Consider the following 25849-nt stretch of genomic DNA (forward strand, 5'->3'; position numbering starts at 1 on the left):
CAACTCTATACCCGTGTGCCTGGGCAAAGGACTTTTTTTTTTTTTTTTTTTTTACCACAGTGGCCCAAATATCAATGATACTCTCTGCAAAATATCAGGACAGTTGCCTGGCTCGTATAAACCTCCTAATACATTTCTCACTGGGATAATATAAAAAAGGAGTCTCAAGACTTATAGGACTTGACGGAACACATGGTTCAAACTTCTGGCCAAGTTTTCCAGCCTGCGTGCATGTAAAATTCTAGTCAGGGAAACAATGACCATCGTGGGCCTCTCCTAGCCCAGACTCCATGTTTATTATTGGGAATATCACTTACAGCCCCAGGGAGGTCACAGCGTTGACCTGACATGCTTCTCATCCCTTCTCTGCTTCAGCTGGTCATTCAAGACGTTTAAACCTGACACATCAGATCCTTTCGTCCTGAAAGCCAGATGTGCTCAGCTGGAGAGAGGAAAGAACTCCTCTGTGCTCAACAGAATCCAACCTTTGTGTAATGACAAGCAGGCTGAGGGTTTGTCTGTTCTGGCCCCTCCCTGGCTTCTGCCTCCTTCCCATTCCCATAGTGGCCTCGGGATTCCACCTAGAAAGAGAACCGTGTTTCATCGCATCGTCGGGTCTCGGTGCACCCCCACCCCCACCCCACCAAACCTATGTGTTTTATCTCTGAGGTGTTTCCTGAACATGGTCCCTCCTCTATTCCACCATGGCCCTGACCTTACCCACACTCTCATTACTGCCCTGGGTTAGGAAATAATTTCCCAACTGACCTCCCATCTCTCTCCCTTGAAGACAATGTTTATCAAACTAATAGCTAGCACAAAGACATCGCTTGAGAGTCTGTGGTCAACGTGCTTCACATGAGCCTCTCACACACATCCTTTCTCCTGTCTTCCCTTTCCCCGTTCCCACAGCACATCCTTCTCCATAGCTACCACGAGCCGCTGCCACTTCCTCCGGATGCCTCCTTACACAGTCTACCTCTGCGACCCCCAGCAAGTCACTGGCTCCACTGGCGACGCCATTTTGTCAACTGTAAAATGAAGAGACTCCGTAATGTCTAATGTTATGTCCTATGCATTTAAAATTGCTGCAAGGATTTGCTCTTTCTCTTCCTTGTTGGTCTCTGTGTGCTTGCCAGATGGGAGAGGAGAACCCTGGGTCAGAAATTTCCCCTGCTAACTACTTTGGCCAACTCCTGGAGCGTCTCCTTGCCCAAGCTGACTTCTCAGACTCCTGCCTTTCACTGTGGCTCCAACCGCACTGGCTCAAAGGCTGTGATACACCACCGGGCCCATGTGACTTTGTGTTTGTTCCACTGGCCTCATGCACCTGAGTTTTGTGTCCCCATGTCCTTCAAGGTTAATGATACGCTGGGGCACCTGAGTGGCTCAGTCGGTTAAGCACCCGACTTCGGCTCAGGTGATGATCTCACGGTTTGTGAGTTTGAGCCCCGCGTCGGGCTCTGTGGAGACAGCTCAGAGCCTGGAGCCTGCCTTGGATTCTGTGTCTTTCCCTCTCTTTGCCCCTCCCATGCTCATGCTCTGTCTCTGTCTCTCAATAATAAATAAACGTTAAAAATTAAAAAAAAAGATTAATGATATGCCTTATGCTTTTTTTCATAGATCCTCTTAGGCAGACAAGGAGTCACATTTATAACATCACAGTTAACAGAATGAGCACTGCACCCTGACAGCTTGGGTTCCATTCAAATCCTGATCCTGCCATTTTCCGGTGGTGCACCCCTGGACAAGTTACTAAACTCTCCCGTTTCAATTTCCTTATCTGTAAAATGGAAAATACAAGCTACTTCATAGGTTGTTACGGGGATTAAGTTAGTTAATATAAGTGCTGGAAACAGTGCCTAGAACACAGCTAAGTGAGATAGAGGTATTGGCTGTTATTAGCTATTAAGAATTAACCCCAAGAATTATGCTAGAAGCATGAGTAATAATGATGATGAAAATACTAACAGATACTAATTATTGAGTACTTGTGAGATGCTACCATGTTTTATATGATGTTCCCTACTTGCGGGCAGCGATGTGTCTCATTTTGCAGAGGGTAAAACTGAGGCAGAGACTGTTTCGGTACCTTGTTCAAACACGAGAACATTTTTTTTTTAATTTTTTTTTAATGTTTATTTATTTTTGAGAGAGAGAGAGAGAGAGAGAGAGAGAGAGACAGAGCATGAGCAGGGGAGGGGCAAAGAGTGAGAGAGGGAGCCATAGATTCCGAAGCAGGCTCCAGGCTCTGAGCCGTCAGCACAGAGCCCGACGCGGGGCTCGAACCCACGAGCTGTGAGATCATGACCTGAACCGAAGTCGGATGCTCGACCGACTGAGCCACCCAGGCGCCCCAAGAGAACAGTTTTTGAAGCCAAGACAGATCCAGATCACTCTGAGTCCCAAGCTCGTGTTGTTTCTATCACCTCTACTGTGCCATGCATCATCTCATTGCTTTCAGTTCTGCGTCTCTGCTATGACCTTCATCGGAGCTGAAGCACCAAGCCCGGCACTCTCCCACAGATACTACTATTTGTGGGTTACGCCCCATATGCCATCCCTACCTCCCATTCCAGAGCTCTAATGATGTGTCTTTGTTTTTTAAGTTTATTTATTTACTTAGTGAAAGCGTGAGTGGGGAAGGGGCAGAGAAAGAGAGAATCCCATGCAGAATGTGTTAACAGCACAGAGCCCGACAGGGAGGCTTGAACCCCAGAACCACGAGATCATGACCTGAGCTGAAAACAAGAGTCAGACGTTTAACCGACTGAGCCACCCAGGCGCCCCCATTGGATGACGTCTCTTATTCCTCCCTCTCAAGGAAGCATTCCGTAAGGTAAGAGGAGTGGTATTTTTATAGGATCAATGTGGGCTCTACCTGGATGCGTTGTTATGTAAGCGACAGCCTTCCAGGCTTCCCTCACTTCAAGGGGCACCCTCCTCAGAATCCTTGAAAAGAGTCATTGGCCCCATGTGCAAGGTGTGGGTTGCCACTGAGGGCTGCCCCACGCTCCTCCCCTCCATGGAAAGCCCCTGCTCATTTTGAAAGGGTCTGCACCGGAAGCTCCTGAACCGCACTCCGCTTGAGATGGTGCTGTCCCTCCTTTATGGGCATCACTGGATGAAGGTGGGGAAGCTACACTTTCCTGTGCAGACTTTGACCTCTGTTCTCCATTACACCAGCCCAGAGGCCTCTCTAAAGGTTAAGCATAACCAACTTAACCGTCATGTCGAAGGAAGAAGATGTTTTATGTCATTGTCCATTCTAATCCAAGACAGAATTGCAAAAAAGGTAAACCCCTCACAAGAAGGCCTCCGTTAGACACACTTGATTCCTCACCTTGTGCTGCCGTATCTACAAAACTGCACGATGACCTCCTGTCCTAGGTCTCTACGGTGTGACTCCTTCTTCTGCCCCTGATTCTAGAGGAAGCATGGTGACTCTCATCATTCAGCAACGGCTTCCATCATTCCTATCATTTCCGCAGATTATCTCTAGACACAGTAATCAGACAGCAGTTAAGTTACCCTGTTGTTCAGCATGGAGGGCTTCACCAAGACAGTCCAGGCTGGGATTTGGCCCTCAGTGTTGGGGATCAGTGCCGAAGTGCCAAGCAGTCCCCGTGGGGATTTCGGCAACCATTCCCCAATACAAGTAAAGATCCTGCGTAATACACACACATTCACATTCCCAGTGAAACACTATACGACGATTCACTGGCAGTGAGAATGGGGAAAATCAAATCAGAAGGTTTTCAACGCTAAAACATGAGCTAATTGCTGAGATGAAAGGATTCAAGAGATAACAGAAACGGTGCACGCTCCAGATGGCAGTCCTGGAGGGGGCTCCTAACTTATGGTTCCAGGATCACAGACTCAAACCTGAGTCAAGGGCATTCTAACAACTGCCTCGACCCGTTCCTCCTCATTTCTGATCTAGTCTCCCGTGCTTACGCCTGATGCACCTCTGGCTGGGCCCGCCGCAGGCAGGCCCCGTGGCCCTACAGCAACCTTCGTGAAAAGAGACTCCTTGGTTCTGTGCCTATCTTGCCCGTCTGAAGGTAACCATGACACTGTGTGCAGCCTGAGGATCGAGACCCTGTCACCCGACTCTTTCATTTTGTGTCTTTGCACTCACTGGATAAAACAGTTCACGTACTAAGTATGCAAAGTAGAAGCCTGGATCACCTACCAATCTGTTGGAATTCGAGACAGCAAAGACAAACCACATTCTGAATTTCTCCTCAGAAGAAGAGTTCAGTCCCCACAATAGTAGTCTGGTCTTTAAAACTGACTGCTCCAGTAGTGCCGATGGTCGCTCACAAAACACATCTGACCATAATGACTGAAGGCGTCTTCTGGCTCTCTGTGCAAAGCCAAAAGCTACCTCGGTAGAAGAATTCCACCTGAGATGTGAGGCGGATGGCCAGAACGACCACACATTAGTTACGTCACCTGAGGCAAGACATGTAATTGCCTGAGCCTTATTTTGGTCATCTGTGGAGTGGGGGCACCATTACCTTACTGCCCATGGAGTTTTGCAATGTCCCCAAAATGGGGTCAAACTCACCATCCTTCTTTCCCGACACAGTAGTTTTGTGACTCCATGAAGTTTTGAAGGTAATATTAGTAGCATATGGGCCATTTCCATTGAGCTGGTAGGATTAATTAGAGAAGGTTTAGGGGTTTGGTTGAAAGACGAAACGCTGTAGATCCAGGCAGGCTCTAAGTTCTGCTTTCTACATTTTCAGCTATGTGTTTCCAGACAAGTTATCTAACTTCTTCTTCTTTTTTTCCCTAACTTCTCTTATCTCATTTCTATCACCTGTATAAAAATACTTATTTTTACCAGATTATTAAATTCAAAAAGACAGTCAATATATTTTTATGTAACCTAAGACCTGGTTTCCTTCCACCCTTTTTTTTTCCTGATCAACTCCTCCTTCTGATCAATATCTCTTCCGATCTAATAAAGAGATCTAGGGAGTGTGTTGTCAGCAATTTTTATGAAAGACATTTATTAAGACATAAAAAAACAATGTTAACATTTTTACCCACTTGTTGGGACACGAAGTTCTACAATCTCTTTTTATGGGTAAGCTTGTTTTTCATTTTTTTTTCCTCTCCTGAACTCAAAGTCAGCCCCAATATGGTAACAGTAAATCATTCCGACTGGGTTAATACATGGCCGTTATAGGTTTAGATACCTCTCGTTCCCCTTGCTCATCTCCGAGACAGAAAAGGCGTTAGCTAGCCCTTCATTAGAATCATTGTTTTGCACATTGAACCCTTGGGTACCATGTAATGTGATCTCTATTTTCCTTACCTTTCAAATCTCTGGCTCCAGAGAAACCACAGCTCTGCTGGTTTTTGTGGAACAGACCACAGCAATGTTTTTCAACTGCTTAATTTTCCTTCCATCTGGTCTTTCCTCAGGAAGGCACTTGTTGCTTCTCTGTCTCCCTTCAATGAATGCCAAGTGCGGTAGGTTTGTTTCCTCTCTTCTTCAATCAAGCCTAAGTGCCTCCTCTGCTCGCAGCTTTGACCTGTCGTTGTGGGCTCATCTTCCTGGACTGGGGACGATAATTCTCTCAGGGTCTCTGAAGTTTCATAATTTCATTTACGGTCACGTGGGGGCCTTCTAAGTGATGAAAACCCCCTTTTGAAAATCATTTAAGGGGCGCCTGGGTGGCACAGTCGGTTAAGCGTCCGACTTCAGCCAGGTCACGATCTCGCGGTCCGTGAGTTTGAGCCCCGCGTCAGGCTCTGGGCTGATGGCTCGGAGCCTGGAGCCTGTTTCCGATGCTGTGTCTCCCTCTCTCTCTGCCCCTCCCCCGTTCATGCTCTGTCTCTCTCTGTCCCAAAAATAAATAAACGTTGAAAAAAAAATTAAAAAAAAAATAAAATCATTTAAGCTTTGGAGATGTTCCATCCTGAGCTAAATTTCATAACATGCTGTAAGAGCTGAGATTTCGGTTGACAAATCCTTTCTCTTTTATGCCTGCATAGCCGACGGGAGGCTACATTAGACCCGATCCAGATAATTCTTGTAAAAGAGGCAACTTGAACTGCTACATACTCTCTTGCCACCATGATCTTGAATACAAATGTTGGTGGGATCAATATCAAGAGAAAATCCAAAGTGTGGATATCCCATTGATGGGAGTAGTGGCTCCCTAGCCTTGGGACATTCGATGTCAGTAGCTTGCAAAACGGCTTCAGGTGGTTCACAGCAGTAAATACCATTGAATCACGTGGTGAGAAAATTATTTCTCTTTCTCTTCTCTGCAGTAATTATCAGGGATTATCTCTCAATATGTTACTGGTCTTGATTACCTCTCTGACTTTTCTAATCCTTCATTTTACAGGGAGAGAACAAGCATCAAACTCAGAACCTCAACAGAAAACAACAGCATGTAGCTAGAAGTTAGTACTGTTTCATTGTTTAATTGTAATCTTTATAGTTTCCATTTGCCTTTTATGATTGCCTTTATAATTGCACTAACTTTCTATTCATGCTAGTACTATAAAGTGCCCTTATAAAATCTATTTGAGTCTAAAAACAGATGAGCCAATTCAAAGGAAACTATGTTGTAAAATCCTAGTATAAGTGGCATACATATGTAGAAAAAATCATAAAAGTGCCATGCAAATGATTCAAGTTAGAAAAATGTCAGTGTAGTTGAATAAACGTGAATCTTGGTAGGCAACTAGAGACTTGATTTTTTTTTTTTAATTTTTTAACATTTATTCATTTTTTGATAGAGAGAGACAGAGCGTGAGTGGGGGAGGGGCAGAGAGAGAGGGAGACACAGAATCCGAAACAGGCTCCAGGCTCTGAGCTGTCAGCACAGAGCCCGACGCGGGGCTCAAACTCACAAACTGTGAGATCATGACTTGAGCTGAAGTCGGATGCCTAACCGACTGAGCCATCCAGGGGCCCCTAGAGACTTGATTTTAAATCCTACCTCTCCTACTTATTACCTGTATTTGTAATACAGTAATATTAGTAAATAATTTACTAATTTACTCCGAGCCTTTGTTTCCTCATATTTAAAATGGGGGAAAGATCTATAGGTCATTTAAATAGAAAATTTGTACTATGTGCCTAGCATGGTACCTGGTAGCACAGAGTGGAAACTCAATAACTGGTATCTTTCTTCTCCCTTTTATTCTTTTTTTTTTAAGTTTATTTTTTCTGAGGGGGGAAGGGGGGAGCAAGCATGAGTGAGGGAGAGACAGAGAGAATTCCAAGCAGGCTCCAAGCTGTTATCACAGGGCCCCATGTGGGGATCTAACTTACGAACCATGAGGTCATGGCTGGAGCTGAAATCAAGAGTTGGATGCTTAGCCGACTGAGCCATCCAGGTGCCCCTTTTCTCTTTCATTCTTATTTTATACTTAAAAATTTCTTAAAAAGAAATTAAAGTATGTGCTAGGGATAATGGAACTATGTATCATTTCCTAGACAGCTAATATATTTTTAATGAGTTACAAGAATATGTAGCTATCATTGTAACATGGACTTATTGTTGACTACTAAATACGACTCCAAAGAGCATAGGAAAAATTCTTACACAAGATTCGAGGAAGAGACTGTGTCAGGCTTCCCACCTGAGTCAACGTGACCCACTTCCAACGTTAGGTGTTTTCTTCTGCAACGCCTTCCTTTATCTGGCAAAGGTGCCTCTGGATTACTTCCTATCTTCGAGTGACACTGTCAATCATACAGATCTGCAAACCAGAAAGCTAAGAAACAGGCACTCTCTCTCTCTCCCCCTTTGTCTCCCTCCCTCCTGACTCGACAATCCCAGATGCAATCCATCATCAAATTCTGTCTCATTAAGTTTCTAAACACCCTTTGCACTGTTTCTATATCCACCACCTCCTTGCATGGCAGCAAGCTCCTAAAGGGGCTACCATATTCCCCATGGTCTCTCCACCTCACCCCTCTGCCCCAGTTCCGTTCCAGCTTCTACTCATCCGTGAAAACCCGGACTGATGCGTCCTTCCTCTGTATAATCTTCCCTGGCCCTTGTCCAACACCCTCAATTAGGCCAAGTGTCTTAGTTATCCATTTTGTTTCCATAGCATTTATCCATGGTTAAACTTTAAAAAATTACTTGTTAATTTTCTGTCTCTCAACTAGACATAGTCCATGAGAGAATGACAATGTCTGGTGTTGCTCAGCAGTTGGTGCCTAGGACGTAACCAGTGACTGACACACAACGAGCTCTCAGTAAATATTTGTTGAATGAATGAATGAATGAATGAGTTTTCCTTACCACACTGGGATTTCTGTTTGTTGTTTTAGTATTCTTTTTTTAAGAAAAATGCATTATGGTAAAATATACATACCATGAAATGAACCATCAGAGACATTTAGCACACTCACAGCGTTGTGCAACCACTAGCACTCTCTAGTTCAAGAACATTTTCATGACCCCAGAAGGAAGCCCCACACCCATTAAACAGTCACTCCCTATTCCCTCTGCTTCCAGTCTCTGGAAATTACTAATCTGCTTTCTGTCTCTCTGGATGTGCTGACTCTGGATATTTCATATAAATGGAAGCATCACCACACTGTTTCGCAACTGCCAATGGGGGTGTCTATCTCCCTATATCTAGACTTGCCTTTATCACTTCTTATAAAGTGCTTAGCACAGTGGCTTGCACGTAGAAGGTATGGAATAAAGGCTTATTGAAATGAAGGAGATTGTTCTAACTTATCATATCAAATACACACAAAATATATTTTTAGTTCTGAAAGCAAAGATTTTGCTATGTTTTTCTAGTAGGAAATTCAACTGAAGAAACACAGTACATCTAATACATCCATTTTTGTTTGTATTGTATGCCCGATGTATTTCCAAAAGTAGTTTTGAAACTAAAGGAAAGTATGATTCTGGAAAATACCGTAAGATATTAAAACAAAATAGCATGTTGAAAACGAGAAAGAAATAGCAAAAGAGAAAACAAAACTATTCACTACTTATGCTAATAGATAATTACCACAATGACAGACATCTCTTAGGGATGCCTGGATGGCTCAGTCGGTAGACTGTCCAACTCTTGATTTTGACTCAGGTCATGATCCCAGGGTCTTGGGATCGAGCCCCATGTCAGGCTCCCTGCTGAGCGTGGAGCCTGCTTGGGATTCTCTCTTTCTCCCTCTCTCTCTGTAAAATAAAAAAAAAGAAAAAGAAAAAGACATCGTTTAGCTTCTGTAAACCAAAATTTAAAAAAATAATTATTATATGCTCTTGAAAAGAATCATATTATAAACAGTGATATTTTTCTTTAATGATTATAAAAGAGATTTATCACATAGTTATTCATTTCTAAATATTTACAAGTAACGAATTTGTCATGGGTATAAAGATGAATAGTTTTTGGCCCTACTTTCCAGGGTAAAGTGAGTATCTTTTTAACAAGGACCCTCGTGATGATGTATCTACTTGTCCTTAGAAAAATGCCACGCTCAGAAGTCCCTGCATGAACCTGGCGGCTGTTTATTTACTCAGATATCAAATTTCTATTCTATAAGCTTGTCAGTCAAGCCACAATTCAAAGTAATTCCAGAGCAGCAAGTGTGCCGAGCCAAGCAATTTTGAAAATACCCACTTTCAATCACAGCAGTGGGCGTAGTTTGAAAATGAGTTTCTAGGAAGGCTGGTCTGAACCACAGGTCAAAGAGAGCGACCTGTGATCGTTTATATATAGGCACTATGATCATTTGTCATTATTTCACAGCACCTGGCAAAGATTGAGTCCCAAATAGCCCACCTGTTAGACATTATATTTTGATCAAAAATCAGATCACATAGACTGGTGCTTGACTGGAAAATTTACCCATGAGTCTGCAAAAACTGGAGTACAGTTAAAACTATTTTCTGCATTTGTAAAACACAGACCTTCCTTTTCTGTAGCTTGGCAGAACGCAAACTTAGTGGAAGGTTCTCGTGGGAAACTTTCAGATTTGTTAAGCATTTGATGTTAGCTAAAAGCACTCTGAGTCAATCGAGAGGAGCCGAAACTGCCCAAATTGGAGTTTCTGGTGTAGTTAGGAACAATTGCAAGGTTATTTTAGGGAAGCTGGTCTGTAAGGTTTCCTGATTATTTTGTCAGCACATCACTCCAGCCTCAGGGTTGGATTAATTAAGGCCCTCCATGTACACTCACCCTCCCATCCTGAGAAAGATGCTAAAGGTCATAGCCACTAAAACCACAGAGGCCTCAATGACATCCTATTTTAGTGTTAGAATTCCAAGAAGGCTTTTGTTAAAATAAACACCAAGATATTTTAAATAAACTAAACTGATTATTAGTTGACAGCCTGCTTTTTTTTTAACCCCTTAAGAGTGACCCACTGAAACTCAACTCCTATGCATCCACTCATTCAACAAATATTTGTTGAGCACCTACTAAGTGGCAGGCATTCTATTTGGGGTTAGGGACGCAATAAGAAAGTCTGACAAGTTCAGGGCACTTAAGAAGCTTACATCCTGGGGTGCCTGGGTGATTCAGTCGGTTAAGCGTCTGACTTGATTTCAGCTCAGGTCATGCTCATATGGTTCAGGCATTTGAGCCCCACATCATGCTCTGCGCTGACAGTGCAGAGCCTGCTTGGGATTCTCTCTTTCCCTCTCTCTCTGCTCTTCCCCCACTCACTCACTCTTTCAACATAAATAAATAAACATTAAAAAAAGAAGAAGTTTACATCCTACAAAGCACATACCCTAACCCTGCCCCCCCAAAAAAAGAAAAAAGAAGCTTACATCCTAGAGTAGTCATACACTCACTTAGTCATTCAAAAGTTACCTGTTGAATGTCTACTATGTTCCAGGCATTGTTTAGCCAATTAGAATGTATCACTGAACAAAATAGAGCAAGTCCTTATAAAGCCTACATTCTAGTAGGGAGAGTCAGACAATAAATAATAAATGTGATCAGTAATTAAACTATATAGTATGTTAGAAGTGCTATGGAATCAAAAAATGGCAGTCAGAAGAAGGATATTAAATAAAGTAGTCAAGGTTGGGCTCAATTGAATGTGTACCATCTGAGCAAAGACTTGCAGGGGTTGGGGGAGTGGACCAGGAAGTAGCAGAGAGCATTCCAGGCAGTGGGAACTGCCCATGAAAAGGCCCTGTGACAGAAGCAAGCTTGGTATATTTGAGGAGCAGCAAGAAAGCCAGGGTGGCTGGTGTGGAGGGAGCAAGGTGGAGAGTCGTAGTGAATGGATGAGATTAGAAAGTAAGCAGGGCCAGATGGGACACTGAAAGGAGAGGCGGTGGTTCATAGAAAGCTTGTCAGCCTCTGAAAGAACCTGGGCTTTTATTTTGCATGAAATGAAAGCCTGAGGAGGGTTTTGATCTGGTTTCTACTTTTAGTAAAAGGTGAAAGATTTATACGATCTGAAGAGAAACCAGAGTATCGGTTTCTACTTTTAAAGAATACATCTAGCTTCCATGTTGGGAATAGACATTAGGGGTTATCAAGGATCAAGGCAGAGAGAACTAACTGTTAGGAAACTAATAGGGAAATCTTGACTAGAGTCCAGGATAGCTTAGTCTAGAATGGTAGCAATAAAGGTGGTGAGAAGTAACCAGGTTCTAGAAATATTTTGAAGGTAGAGCCAACAGATTGCCTGATGGATTGAATGTGAAATGGTAAATAATGACACGTGCCTTCATTCATTCAGCCACTCCTTCATTCCTTGACTCATTCCTTTGCTCCCCCATTAATTTATTCAACAAAATGCAACTGAACCATTCTGTGCCAGCTACTGACAAAATGGACAGGATGCAGACTCAGCCTCTGCTCTCAAGATGCTCACACTCTAATGGAGAAGACAGGGTTATAAACAAAATGTGGTATGATAAGACATATGGAACCAAAGAGAGAATGGTTGTTTCTGCTTAGGAGAATCAGGAATTTAGACACAGACGAAGAGACATTTGAGTTAGGTCTTAAAGAAGGAGTGGTCGTTGTCAATTGGTTTGATCCGGGGAAGACATCCCAGGCAGAGGGCACTGCAGACAAAGAGGCGGCAGACAATTGCACAAATTTGTAAAACTCAAAGTTCAGAGTGGCTGTACACAGGGGGCAAAGTTGAAGATGTTGAGCACAAAGGCTGGCGAGAGATAAGTTATCTGATTTCAGATGACCTTAGATTTCAGGCTAAGTATGGTGGCATTTTCTTTTTAGTGATGAGAAGTATGGCAGGGGTTTAAGTAATGGAGTGACACAGCCAGATTCGTATTTTAGCGTAACACTAATTCAGTAGGGCAAATGCGTTGGAGATGTTTGTAGAAAGTTATTGACAGTGTAGAAAGGGATAATAATTTTGTGGGACCTGGTTTGGCAAAAAATGTCCAGGATCATAATAATTTCATAATTCTGTGCATGTCAGAGTTTTCCAGAGAAACAGAACTAATGGGAGATAGAGAGATGATAGATAAGTAGGTAGATATTATATATTCACATAAACATTTTTTTCTCTCTCTCTACACACACACATAATGTGCTATAATAGACATATGGAACCATATGATTTAATGAGACAACTTTTGGGGCACCTGGGTGGCTCAGTTGGTTAAGCATTCGACTCTTGGTGTTGGCTCAGGTCATGATCTCACAGTTTGGGGGATCGAGCCCTGCATCGGGCTCTGCACTGACAGCATGGAGCCTCACTTGGTATCCTCTCTCTCGCTCTCTCTGCTCCTCCCCTGCTCTTGCTCTCTCTCTCTCTCTCTCTGTCTCAAAATAAATAAACTTAAAAATAAATAAACACTTTATAGACAATGATCCTATATTAATGGGTTGGACCAAGGAGTGGAATGATCCAAGCTGTGTTCAGAGAAGAATCTGGAGGTTTGGAGTGAGAGGGGCAGTAGGGAGATGGGTTGCACAAATCTGCCCAAGCAGAAATAAAAGACACTTGTTGAAGAATGTCAACAGACAGCAGAGCTGGTCCAAATTAGTTGGCCCTTTCTCAGAGGCTGTTGGAACAGTAATCAGTGCAGACTGAGAATGTTTCTTGGAGCCTCATTCATTTTGTCCCATCAAGTTTTGCAACTGTCACTGTTTACTGTCCTTTTCTAAAAACAGCCAGTGTGGGACAGATGGGACCATTGGATTTTTCTCATTCTGTTTAATAACTGTTTGCCATGTAATCCTGAGGCTACATCTGAGAGACGGGAAATTACTCTGGTGTTTTTTCTTACTCTTTTCTAAAACGACAAAGACAATACTCTATTTTTATTCATCAGAGAAAGCCCTTGCTGCCATTAGTCTATGTGAACAATTTATTGAAGCTTGGAATTCAGCACTCAGGGAATTGTTTAAATTATTTTGGGGCATCATATCCTCCCTGGTGTCTTGCCAAAGGAAAGAATTCAAGAAATATTTGTTGAAAGAATAAGTTAACAATTCATTGCAACATTCACTGCGGTAGTTTCTGACTGGATTTTGACTTAAGAATCCTGTTTTCCACAGCTTCCGATCTACGTGTTGGGGTCTATCCTCTAGACGCTCCAGCTTCTGGCCCAGTACTGACCTTGAACCTGTCTCTTTCCATTTTCTGTGCTGAGCCAGAAAGGAGGGGAACTGGACCGTGACCAAATGGGAATATACATGCAGGCAAGGCACAGGAGCTGGGAATCGTTATTAGGGTTGAAAGGATGCTCTTTGTGGCTGCCTTCAGGAGGTTACCATTGACATTAAAGACTGTATGAATATATGGGAGCCACTGCTGGGTCATCACGCCAGTATTTGGCAGATCTATCAGTATTTGATAGATCAAAGTAACACAAATTCATAGGGAGAGAGTAGATGGGATCAAAATGAACAAGCTGATCTTTATAGATCGTGGATACAACAACTCAAAACATTGACATCCTGTCCACAAGCAGCATTTAGGGAATACAGCAACCAAAAGCTTATAAACCATTTCACAACAAATGTCAACAAATAATAAACATTTAGATCACTTATGTTTTCCAACTACAATATGATTACATTGGAAGTGAATAGAGAATAAGAATGCAGACAAACATGACATGTATTATTTTTTTTATTTCACAAGTGGAGATTAAGTATTTTGTTTTATTTTTTTTAAATGTTCACTTATTTATTTTGAGAAAGAGAGCAAGGCAGAGGAGGGGGAGAGAGAGAGGGAGAGAAAGAATCCCAAGCAGGCTCCATGCTGTTAGCACAGAGCCAGATGCAGGGCTCTCTCATGAACTGTGAGATCATGACCCGAGTCAAAATCAAGAGACAGATACTCCACCAACTGAGCCACCCAGGCACCCCTAAATATTTTATTTTTTAAATCTCCATGGATGTCAATAGTAAACATTATTAGAAAGTACAAAGAACTATAGTTTTAATTTTTTTAATGTTTAAATGTGGTACACAGACATTTTGAGATATATTAACAACTTAAATGTTAGAAAAATACCTAAAATTAAATAGTAGCAATAGTATTATATATCAATACACCAAGATAGTGGAGAGATTAATTACACAGAATGAGTGGAGATATTTATACTACATAAAACCAGGATGACCAGAACTTCTGTCCCTGACTTTGAGGGACTGACAGGTTCCAGAATTACCTTTCCACTGTCAACAAATAGAAAATGAACATAATATAGGAAATAACAAATTTCAGGCAATTACCTATAATCCCTAAGAGAAGAGAAATAAATTAAGTGAGTTCTAGACTCACTCCAGCTTTTAGCTTAGAGATAATTTCTGGACCCAGGTGCAGGGAAGAGAACCAAGACAAAGACCAATATTGATGTTGTGTTGAAAAGGCCAAGATTTCTGTTGGGGGAAAGTTTAGCAGCTAGGCTTTGTGGGCAGAGAATATAAGAAGAGAGAGCTAGGCAGAAAAAGAGCCCCAGAAATCTGCATATGAGTCCCTTTGTGTCTTTGGCTAAGTACCCATCCACTTGCATAGGGCAAAACTCGAAAACTGGGGAAAGAACATCGTTAGGAGAAAGTAGAATTATTGGGGACTTGGAAGCCAAACGATTTCTAGGGCTTACAGAGTGTAAGTAACCATTTGAATTCTCAGCAGGCAGAGAAACCTCAATGAATACACAGGGCATTTAGTAGCAACCCCCAAAGAGTCATGCCTTATTAGTCATTAGGCATGCCTTATTAAACTAGTCATAGAGGAAAGACTATTCTAAAGAAAGCAACTTAAAAACAAGCTTCAGAATGATCAACTATCTAGCAAGGAACATAATTCTGTCAGAATAAGTCTAATATTCTTTAGAGTAACATAGCAAGATCCAGAATCCAACAATGTAAAATGTTAAATATTTAGCATCTAACAGAAACAATTAGATAGGTAATAAGGCAGAAAAAAAAAAAATGTGCTCCCCAGCCAGAGAAAAATCTGTCAATAAAAATAAACCAAGAGGGGTACCTGGGAGGCCCAGTAGGTTAAGCACCTGATTCACGATACTGGCTCAGGTTGTCATCTGGAAGTCATGAGACAGAGCCTCGCATCACGGAGGCTGGACACGGAGCTGCTTAAGATTCTCACTCCCCCTGCCCCTCTGCCTCGCTCATGCATGCCTTCTCTCTCTCTCTCTCCCCCTCTCTCTAAAATAAATAAATTTTTAAAAAAGAAAGCAAGAAACAACACAGATGATAGAACTAGCAGACATGAATGTTTAAATAGCTCTTATGAATATGCTCAATATGCCCAAATCATTGAAGAAAACATGAACACATGAGGAAAGTTTTTTTTAATGTTTTTATTTATTTTTGAGAGAGAGAGACAGAACATGAGTAGGGGAGGGGCAGAGAGGGCGACACAGAGTCTGGAGCAGGCTCCAGGCTCTAAATTGTCAGCACAGAGTCTGACATGGGGTTTGAACTCGTGAACCATAAGATCATGACCTGTGCCGAAGTCTGATGCTTAACTGACTGAGCCACCCAGGTGCCCCAGGAAAGATATTTTTTAAAGAACCAAACGTAATTTCAAGAGATATAAAATATAATATCCAAAACAGAATTTTCACTGGATGGACTTAGGAGAAATTTAATTTTATATTTCAGTAGAAGAAAACATTGCCCACTTCTCAAGATTATTTGTCGTCATGAGACAACATGACAATGGCTAATATTAAAAAGATTAACAATACCAAGTGTTGATGGGGATGTATAGAACTCATCCTCAGTTAGAACTCTCTTAAGTGGGGCACCTGTGTGGCTCAGTCAGTTGAGCATCCGACTTCAGCTCACGTCATGATCTCGTAGTTCGTGAGTTCAAGCCCCACGTCCAGCTCACTGCTGTTGGCACAGAACCCACTTCAGACCTTCTGTCCCCCGTCTCTCTCTGCCCCTCCCCTGCATGTGCTCTCTCAAAAATAAAAACATCAAAAAAAAAAAAAAGACCTCTCTTAAACTACTGCTGTTAATATAAAACGATATAATGTTTTAAAAAAACTTTTGGTGGCTCCTTAAATAGCTAAACATGGTGTTACCATACAACCTAGTAATTCCACTAAGGTATTTATCCATGAAAAATGAACATATGTGCCACAAAGACTTGTACGCAATCATTCATGGAAGCTTTGCTCTTAATAGCCCAAAATGTAAGGAGGCAAAAACGTTCATAAGGAGGCAACTAGATTAACAAACTGGTAAAACCATAAAATGGAATACTACTTAGCAATACAAAGTAATGAACTATGATACAGGCAACAAATAGATAATCTCCAAAACATTATGCCGAGTAAAAGAAGCCAGACACAAGAGTATACAGTGTATGATGCCATTTATACAAAACTCTACAAACAAGCAAACTATTCTATAGTGACAGAAAGCAGATCAGTGATTGCCAAGGGTCAGGTAAATCTGGGCAACTGAATGGGAGAGATTGCAAGGGGTGACGGAAATATTTTATATCCCAATCATGGCAACAGTGACATGAGTATACACATTTGTCAGAGCCCATCAAACTGCATATTTTAAATGGGTATATTCTTTATGTAAATTATGCTTTAATAAAGTTGATTAAAGCAAAGAAACTTATGTAGTTATATATTCAAGTTTGTTCAGGACAGTCCCAGTGTAATTATTGATAGCATATATTTTTACTCTCAAGATTACATTCCTAATATAACTGACAAAGGACTTTTAGGTATAATAAATAAAGACAGGCAGCCGTAGAAAAGTAGGCAGGAGATCTGAAGAGATATTTCATAGTCAATAAATATAGGAAAAGTAATCAAGGAAGTGTTAGCACCCCAACAAGATTCTATCACATCATCAATAGACTGCAATTAAAAAAGATTGATTATACCAAATAGTGCTAAGATTGTGAAGTAACTAAAACTCTCACATACTGCCTTTAGGTCTGTAAATTAAGGCAACTATTTTGAAATCCTGCTATTACCTATTCAAACTGAACATAAGCATACCCTATGACTCTCGATTCCATTCTCATCATATGTAAATCTGAAATGCATGGGTACATTAAAATATCTGTATAAGAATGTTTATCAAAACATTATTCATAATTGCCCCAAACTAGAAACAACCAAATGCCATAAACAGTCTCATGGGAAAATAAATTGTGGTGTATTCACATAGTGGAATATTTTGTTTAGTAACAGCATGGGAAGCCAGGACAGTGATCACCTTTGGAAAGAAGGACGAACTGGGAGAAGGTGTCAGGGGACTTCTGGGATGGAGATATCATTCTATTTCCTGACCTGGATTGTGCCTCCATGGATTTGTTCAGCTTATGACAATTAAAAAAATTTTTTTCAACGTTTATTTATTTTTGGGACAGCGAGAGACAGAGCATGAACGGGGAGGGGCAGAGAGAGAGGGAGACACAGAATCAGAAACAGGCTCCAGGCTCGGAGCCATCAGCCCAGAGCCTGACGCGGGGCTCGAACTCCCGGACCGCGAGATCGTGACCTGGCTGAAGTCGGACGCTTAACCGACTGCGCCACCCAGGCGCCCCACAGCTTATGATAATTAGCTGAGCATTACACTCAAGTTTGTGCACCTTCTTCGTGCATATTTTATCCTATATAAAAATTAGGTATTGAAGATGGCAGATCAGCACCAATACCCTTTAGGTCTATGTAATTGAGTTTGTTTGTTGCCAGTCCCTCTTCCTCTAGACCACATCATACACCACAAAAATCATTCTCTTCAGAGAAATTTCTATCTAAATCAGTTTCTGACATGATGTCTTGTTACTTGAGATCATCTTTCTGATAAAGACAACTAGCAAAGCTGAATTAAATGTGGATGAATATATGTTAAGTGTCTTCTTCTACTTCTACATTTGTGTAGAATTTAATTACGTGCAGCAGACAAATGTTTTTACTAAGAACAATTATACAAGCTAAGTCAATACCAAAAATGGCTCTTAACAAGGTATCAGAAAACCTTGGAAGGTTTTGAAGACTTTGGAGGCCAAGGTTACGGAAAAGGAAAACCATAGAATGGCAGGATGATAACCCCTGTCTGCTTTTTCTCTGAGGACATTCCCCAATTCTGGTGTGAGGGTAAGAGGGTCAAAATCTGGGTGAAATGCACCAGAGGCAGTGGTGCACTTTCCAAAACGGCAACCCAGACCTGACTCAGATCCATCCCTGATTGGATTCGGGTAAGGACTCCCGGCTCTCTTTGCCTAGTACACAAAAGGTGACCCGTCCCTGGGAAGAAATATTATCATTCGGAGCTTCTATAGTTTGTCATATGCAAAGTCTGGCATTTAATGAAAACATATTAGACGTGCTGTCAAATAGAACACTGGGTCTGAAAACCAGGAGTGGGGGGGGGGGGAAATCCAAGCAAATGAAACCCACAACTCAGATGCACAGGTGCTCCAGATATTGGAGTTAATCAGGCAAGGACATGACCCATGACCGACATTTTACAGAAAAAGATAGATAAGTGATGAGATAGAGAATTCTACCAAGATTCAAGCTCTATCAATAGATCTCTGAGATGCAAAAATCGAAGGAATGTGAAGGAGCCAAGCATGAAGGGAAAGCCAGAATTACACTAAACACAACTATCATCATGGATAAAAGGTTTCAGCAACTTCGTGGTGGCGTTAAGTTTTCATTTCGACTATTATCGAATGTATAGGAATCGGGAGATTAAAGTTTAGGGTATACTATGGACTGACTTGTATCCCCCCCCCCCAAATTCTTACGTTGAAGCCTCACCCACTCAAAGTGACTATATTTAGAGATAGCACTTCTAGGAGGAAATTAAGATGAAATGAGGTCACAGGAGTAGGGTTCTAGTATAACAGAACTGGTAGCCTTATGAGAACAGGAAAAGAGAGATTAATCTCTCTCTCCTTCCATTATATGAGGATAAGGTGAGAAGGCAGCCATCTGTCAGCCAGGAACAAAGTTCTCACCAGAAATCAACCTTGCTGGCACCCTGATCTCAAACTCCAACCTAAAGGATTGTGAGAAAATAAATTTCTGTTGTTTAAACCACCCAGTCTACGGCATTTTGTTATGGAGGCCTGAGGAAGGCTAATATAAGGTGTAGGCAAATTTACAAATTTAATAGGAAGTCCACACATAAATCCAGACCATCAAAGAACTATATCGTCAGTGGAAAGGTAAATAAAAAATAAATAAAATTCCTAGTAGAGAAAAACAAGGAAATTTTCTTGTGTTGATGTGACTCATAAACCAAAGAAAAAACCGAAAATCTTTCTAGAGAATGCTAACAGAAGTCAACCTTCACAAAGATTTTTCAGGCCCAATTTTTGCCACTTTGTGGTATAAAACACCTCATGAAGATAATTTAATTTCAAGTGGCTCTAAGTCACAGTGAACTAAAGTGATTAGCAGAACCGTACGCAAATCCTCACAGAAAACATAAAACTTCAGTCCATGCCACAGAGTGCTCCCACAGAAAAAGCTCCAAGGAAAGTGTGCTCTAAGTAAAAGATAACAAAAGCAAAAAGGAAATAAAATATTAAGGATGAAAGTCAACATAGAAAGCTAGTAGAAGAATCAGAGCTCTAACAACTTCATGTACTGATTGGAACTCTTCAATATTTACATAAAATAAGGATGTATATAATGTTTTTCCAAAAATTAAAAAAGAGACTTACATATGAACAAGGGATAAGACGCTTGGGGTGGGGGTGACTGAGCATATTTAGAAAAATACCAAAACTAACTCCTAGAAATGGAAATTTTAATTACTAAAATTAAACCTTCAATGACTGGCTAAAAGTCACATTACAGGCAACTGAGGAAATAATTAGTGGACTAGATGACAGAGCCAGAAACTTATCCAAAATAGGACCCAGAGAGGAAAAAATAAATACAAAAGGAAAAAAATATATGAGATTAAGGTACATAGAATATATACTGGAAAGGCCTAGCATATGAATAATCAAAGTTTCAGACAGAAACAACAGAAAGAAAAGAAACAATATTCAACTATATAGTGGCTGAGCATTTTTCAGAGCTGTGGAAGAATCAGCAATATACTTTTGATAGAACCATGAATTTTGGCATGCATTTGGTATAACCTAATAAAGTTAAACGTGATTATTCCTTACAACTCATTAATTGTCTTCAGTGGTATATACCTGAGACACATTCTTGCACATGGATAGTAAAATGCTGCTCATAGGGGTACTTTTCATAATCATGTGTGGGGTATTTTCATCCAACGGAATACCATGCGACAGTAAAAATAGATGCATCAACATCTTGAAAACATAAGAAAGCAATTCAAAAGAATATATACCAGATTATTCCATTTTGTAAAATGAAAAACATAATTAATCTTTATAGAGCTCTGTATTCAAGATGGCCTCACACAGAGACAATGCACTGTTATTACTGTATGTCTACTCAATCTTTGTTCCGTTAAACATATATATGCACTCACTACCCAGCATGTACTCCATACCTACAAAGAACTTTTTAAAAGCTTGAGATCATACCATATACATATATGAGTGGGTGACACCGTTTCAGCCTCCAAGTCACCCACATATCATTCCAGTCTAGGAAAAGTAGAGCTCCACATAAGTCTACTGAATTATGCATCGCGGGGGGCTTTAACAATGAGGAAAGGGCTGGACGTGCTACTGTATCCCCATAAAGTCATGGTACAAAATACTTAAAAGGTAATATTGTTCCCAAGGGATATTTAACAGTGTTACATGAGAAAATTATGACATAGGAAAATGGGAAATCAATTTTCATTTTCAGCCCTTTCTGCAAAATCAGTGTCTTCAATAGCAAGGAGGTCACTGGCAGAAAGGAATTTAGAGAGACATTTAGAGAGACAGACAAAAAAAAAAAAAAAAGGATTCTTGGAGCTAATACGTAAATCACAAACCCAAAATTTTACAAAGCATGTTCAAGTGATAGTAAAGACTGGGCTTAAAGTCAGTCAAGTGCTACTACAGGGAGTAAAAACTGTCACCATGTACATGTATGTGTGCATAGATAGATAGATACCCAGAGAGAGAAAGATAAAGAGATACAGATATAATTATTCCATAACAAGCTAAAATCTAGCAAGACCTATGGGAAACACAGAAGAGGATGGGAGGAGGGCAAAAACAAGAAATCCACAAAAAATAGAATCCATATTAGACCAGGACAAGAGCTATCTAGTTTTTTAGTCAAACTGGTTCATAGTTACCAATTAAGTGTGCAGAAACTGATTTCAGAATTGCACTGAAGAGGAACAGATCTAGTGAAAAGAGAGGTAGAGTGGTTTAGAGCAAGATGTATACCTTTAGATGTGAGTTCATTGATGGTCCATTTTTTAAAGATTTCATTCAACTTTGATCAGTTATTTTTATTTTTTTATATATTTTTTATATTTTTAATTTAATTTAATTTTTATTTTATTTTATTTTGTTTATTTTTAAATTTACATCCAAATTAGCATATAGTGCAACAATGATTTCAGGAGTAGATTCCTTAATGCCCCTTACCCATTTAGCCCATCCCCCCTCCCTCAACCCTTCCAGTAACCCTCTGTTTGTTCTCTATATTTTAGAGTCTCTTATGTTTTGTAGCCCTCCCTGTTTTATATTATTTTTGCTTCCCTTCCCTTATGTTCATCTGTTTTGTATCTTAAATTTCTCATGAGTGAAGTCATATGATATTTGTTTTTCTCTAATTTCGCTTAGCATAATACCCTCTAGTTCCATCCACATAGTTGCAAATGGCAAGATTTCATTCTTTTTGATGGCCGAGTAATACTCCATTGTATATATAAATGACATCTTCTTTATCCATTCATCCGTTGATGGACATTTGGGCTCTTTCCATACTTCGGCTTGTTGAAAGCCTGCTATAAACACTGGGGTGCACGTGCCCCTTTGAAACAGCGTACCTGTATCCCTTGGATAAACACCTAGTAGTGCAATTGCTGGGTTGTAGGGTAGTTCTATTTTTAATTTTTTGAGGAACCTCCATACTGTGTTCCAGAGTGGCTGCACCAGTTTGCATTCCCACAGCAGTACAAAAGAGATCCTCTTTCTCTGCATCCTCGCCAACATCTGTTGTTGCCTGAGTTGTTAAAATGTCGATACTACCCAAAGTGATCAGTTATTTTTAAAAAATATTTTCATTATGGGGCACCTGGGTGGCTCAGTCAATTAAGTGTCTGACTCTTTTTTTTTTTTTTAACATTTATCTATTATTGAGAGACAGAGAGAGACAGACCATTAGCAGGGGAGGGGCAGAGAGAGAGGGAGACACAGAATTCAAAGCAGGCTCCAGGCTCTGAGCTGTCAGCACAGAGCCCAACGCAGGGCTTGAACTCACAAACCGAGAGATCATGATCTGAGCCGAAGTCGGACGCTTAACCGACTGAGCCACCCAGGCTCTCCTAGCATCTGACTCTTGATTTCAGCTCAGGTCATGACCTCAAGGTTTCCGAGTTCGAGCCCCACATCAGGCTCTGCACTAAGTGTAGAGCCTGCTTGGGATTCTCTCCCTCCTCTCTCTGCCCCTCTCCTGTTCTCTCTCTCTCTCTCAAAATAAATAAATAAACTTAAAAAATATTTTCATTATCCTTATTATGTCCCAGGTTGAAAAATTCTGTAGAAAACAAAACTCATTTAAAGGGTATTATTTAAACAAAGCTCGGTACATTGAGAATCCGGATTCTAGATGTTGTAATACCAGATCCTTTTCATGTGATTTCTGAGTGGATGTGCCACATGATATTACTGAGATTTAGCAGCATATGTCCAAAATAGTCACTATATACTTAGAGAAAACACAGATTTAAAATGAGCTTTTTCTTAGACTTACACTTTGACTAAACTTAATATTCCATATCATTTCCACCTACCTCCACGCTTCACTCCAAACTCAGTTTCCAAATTTCCACAGTTCTACTTGGGTGACACCTTTGTTCGTGCTAACATTTCCACATGAACCAACTGTACTGTGAAAATCTGGGTTATCTTGACTATATACGTATCTGGATCTTATCTCACACCTGCAAAACTTTCTGACTTGCTAATATTTGGATAGCTTATCATGACAGATCATGAAAACCAAACTCCACGAAGACATCAGACTCTGATATTTACAAGGTAGGGAACCCCTAGGAAAGTTACATGACATCTTAAATCTTGGTTACCTCATCTGTAACAAGACTAGCTCAAAGGATGGTTTGTGATACCTACCACATGCCGACCTGGTTGCTGACACTTGCTTGCTAACTCACTCCCTAAGAGGACTGTTTTCTTCCAATCCCTGAAACTGGGGTTCCTGACATGAAAGAATGAATTGCCCTACAAGGTCAAGTTCCTCCTGGCTTTTACTACCTGTTTCCTGAAGCCTCCCACAGAGTCCTGAAAATCTGCTCAAATAAAAATGTATCACTTACCGTGGAGGAGTAACAAGGTAAAGTTGATCATCTGCCTTTTGCCCTCTTCTAGACGCTGGTCTCCAGAATAGAGGCTATATCTACTCTTTTCTATATACCTAGCCGGTGGCTGCTGCATAATAAATACTTGCTGAATAAGTAAATGCCATTTCCATGGAAGTGGAAGTATTGATGGAAGTTCCATGGCTATTGATGTCTCCTGGGACTATGCATGCATTTTCTATGCCCCTTAAATTACTGAACATTGAATTACTGACCACTCTGTCAAAGACTAGTGGCAGAGCCAGATTAGTTTTCCAAAATCCATCCAATTCCTTCTGTAGACAATTATACCTTCTTTCCTCTTCTCATTGGCCTCATGTGGCTAAACCCATGCATATCTTTAAACTGAGTTTATTTTAATGGCATTTCACTTACGATCTTCATTATCCTCTATCATATAACCAAGGCATTTCTAGGTGTATCTCTTCCCGATATTGAGTAGAAAGTTCTTTGAGGTTATGACTGGACCCTCATTTAAAGCAGTTTTTTAATGAACAATTATTAGACTTTTGGCAATTATTTGACTTGGGGCCCTCTCAGAGATATTACTCTCTCGGAAGTCATTGATAGATTAGTTCTGAAGTTAGAATTGATTTAGGAGGATTTAGGCCATATGTGGATAGATGGGAGGGAAAGAGGGTTTTAAGGAAAATTTCACAAGCAAGAGAGGAGTATTTGTACAAGATGTTAAAAAAAAGAGAGAGAGGGGGGGAGAAGAAAAGAAAACAGACTTCGGAGGTCAAATAAAACTGGGTTAAACAAAATTGAATAAATTCTTTATTGCAGGACACCTCAAATCCTATCAAATGTCAAATCCTGTGCTATAATGGGTTGTGAAATACACAAAGTTTCCTAACACAATTTGGCCATGAAAGTTTTGTTTTTTCTTTTTCCTGGAGATTCTAAAAGGATTAGTGGAAAATGCTGCTGTGCGTATGTATCCTGCTCATGATGGCTTCCTGTTGTCCACTGTGGAAAAGTCTTGAAAAGATTAATCAATTCCTTCTGAATGAAATCTTATAACATCTCCCTTGACTCTTTGTCCTCTCATTTCATCAAGCATTTTTTTGTAGCTAATTAAACCTTAGGCAAAGTCACTGCTCTATCGTCTTTCCTTCACATTATCTGGGTCAAATCCCCACCCCAGACTCAAGGTCTAATAGATGGGAACAAACAACGTTATTAAAAACAATACAGTCGCCATTATTCCCCTTCTGCATCAACATGCTTTGTAACTTTGGCTTAATCTAGGCTTCCAATTTTACCCTCAAAAAATAATGAATATCTGGCATTTTACCTGAAGGATGCAGAGAGGTTTTCATTCTCCCAATTCATTTACTCAACAAATATTTATTGAACACCTATTTATTATACACCAGGCACTGTCTTAGGTTTTTGAGATGCATCAATGAACATACAGAAAGTCCTTTCACAGAGTCTAGCTGAAGGAGGGAGACAGACAATAAAAATAAACCTAGTACATAAGCAAAGAAATAGTTAAGTATGTCATAAAGCATACATACTATGGGGAAAACAAACCAGAGATTATAGGGTGGGATGTCGGATCAAACTATAAATAAGCTGGTCTGGTCTCCTTGAGAAGGTGGCATTTTAGGAAACTAACAATGAGACACAGGAGCTATCCCTTCACCAGAGAGACAGAAACACAATTTTAATATATTTTGGCAAGTGACAAAGCCAAGTTCAGGGTGCCATGGGAATGTACGTCAGAGGAAGACTCTAATCTGGGTATTCTGGGAAGGCGTTTTGGAAGATATAATTCCTGACATGACTTTTAAAGGTGAATGAATATGAACACAGAGCTTATTTTCTCTTTTCACAAAAATGTTACCTAGATGATGAAGTGACAGCTAGATGAATAACCACTTCTGGAGCATGATTTTAG

At 40.6% G+C, this 25849-nt stretch overlaps 1 long non-coding RNA gene across 1 annotated transcript in view; it reads right to left on the minus strand.

Annotated features, from left to right (window-relative positions):
• The window catches only part of LOC106975017 (uncharacterized), a 240249-nt gene that overhangs the window by 66713 nt on the left and 147687 nt on the right, over positions 1–25849 (minus strand). The window contains exon 8 of the long non-coding RNA XR_008294900.1: positions 9016–9182. This is a non-coding gene — a long non-coding RNA (uncharacterized LOC106975017). The remainder of the gene's footprint in view (positions 1–9015; positions 9183–25849) is intronic.

The sequence above is a fragment of the Acinonyx jubatus genome, chromosome C1, assembly GCF_027475565.1.
Source record: "Acinonyx jubatus isolate Ajub_Pintada_27869175 chromosome C1, VMU_Ajub_asm_v1.0, whole genome shotgun sequence".
Classification (NCBI taxonomy): Eukaryota; Metazoa; Chordata; class Mammalia; order Carnivora; family Felidae; genus Acinonyx; species Acinonyx jubatus.